Raw genomic sequence first — 2,053 nt, 5'->3', positions numbered from 1 at the left:
AAAAATAACATCCAGGACATTGTGGAATATCATCTCTGCTGTTAGCTGTGAGCTGTTAAAGTGTCATAACAGTCATGTAATTGTGGCACAGCAACCGTCTTCAGTCAGAGGCCTTTTTAGATTCATTACAAGACTGATTGCTACTGGAGATCCTTCCTGTCCACAGCATCACCATCCACAATAGCAATTTCAAGATACTTGGATGATACAAGTTACGACAACATATTATTTCTCTTTGGGATAAATAAAGTATTTTTGAATTAAAGGAATGTCACATCCATTCTTTAATCGGACTGAAATTATTCAAAAGGTTAAAAAAAATCTCAAGTTAAGAAATAATTGTTTGTAACTAAATCTCCTGTGGTATTTTGTTGCCACCTCCTGTACGACCTCCTTCAGTCAGGAGGACATGTCCCCCTTCATAAGACTGCAGGCGGCAGACAGAGGGGACCCTGCTGGACCCCAGCCAGGAAGGACGGAGTTACTTTCAGAGAAAGAACTGGGATGAAAACTCTTGATACCAGAATGAACGGCATTAACCCCGTTTCAGTTACAAGGAGGAAGAGGAGGAGTGTGATCATGTGACATGATCACACGGCGACGACGCTGGAATTGATGGCACAGTTTGTCTCTATTTGCTCTGTAGCAGGAGAGACATGCAGAACCCCGGGCCCCTGGTGGAGAAGAGAGGTTCTGCTTCTGCACAGATACTGGATCCAAAGTAAATATTCAGTCAGCCGTCTGGGCAATCACTGACCGTATCCAACCAATCCTGAAGACGAGGGTGGAAATGGACTGAACCTGGACCTGTTTTAGTTGGAAGTCACATGTTGTGAATGGAAGATAAATTAAATAGTAATGTCAAAACTTAATATGTGAAAACAGTTCAGGTCATTTACCGGTGGTTTCTAACGCTGTAGTGTAATTAAAGGTGGATTCCTGCCTGAACTACTCCAGCTCTGACTCTGATCCCAGAAACTGTAACTGGTGAAACATGCTGAGGATTATTTTTGAAAACAGAGACAAAACTAACATTGAAAGACTGAAAAACAATCTGAATAAACAGAGGGAAATTAGCAACAACATGCTGCTAGTCAGATAAACTTTAACAGAAGGTTGATGAGAACATTTTCAAACTGTCAGACTTTAATGACAAAATTATTTTCAAGAGGGAAACATGTGAAATTGTTACCAAGTTTGGTAACTGTGATTGTCCGAGGTCAGACAAACTGCACATATGTAAGAGCTCTGTCTCTGACTTCAGGCAGCAGTCTGCATGTTCAGGGTCAAAGTTCATGAGGGGACAATCAGAAGAAGAATGGACTTGATAAGATAAGAGGGGTTGGATGTTAAAGACAGTTCTCACTAAAAAAGAAAATGACAGCACAATCTTGGGTTTACAAAGCTGCATCTGAATGAACCTAAACGTCTCTGGAACATTGACCTGAGTTATGAGAGCAAAGCTGAGATGTTTAGAACATCAGCAAACACTGGAGCACGGTAGAGGAAGGATGATGATGTGGGCTTATCTTACTGCTGCAGTACATGGGCACCTTGTAGACACTGAACTCATCATAGAGAGTTCAATGACTTTGTAGAGATACACATTCTAGAGTAAACTGGGACATGGAAAACCCAGTGTGGACACAACCTCACATGTTTCATGTAAACACTTTTATGAGAATAAATTAGTCAAAATGCCTCCGTGATGCTAAAAGAGACTGATGAAAATGAATCTGTGCTGAGATGAATGTACCACAGAAGATCCAAATAATACTTTTTCATCATGACTAGCAGCCAGCTAAACCCTCACAGACCCTGGAGGCTCTCCTCTCTCCTCTACAGCAGCAGAACGTTTCTCACTGACACAGTGTCTGCATATTAATATTCATATATAGAAGTGTCTCTATGTATGAGACACTTGTGTTCCTAGGCACTGTCTCTGCTTACTGAGACTGAGTAAGCAGAGACAGTGTCAGCTTTTCTGCTGGCTTCACATGTGAGCTGAGAATCAGAGAGCTGACACACACACACACACACACATATATATATA

Source organism: Poecilia reticulata, linkage group LG11 (assembly GCF_000633615.1).
Source record: "Poecilia reticulata strain Guanapo linkage group LG11, Guppy_female_1.0+MT, whole genome shotgun sequence".
In the NCBI taxonomy this organism is placed as follows: domain Eukaryota; kingdom Metazoa; phylum Chordata; class Actinopteri; order Cyprinodontiformes; family Poeciliidae; genus Poecilia; species Poecilia reticulata.
Note: the sequence above shows the minus strand (reverse complement) of the source record.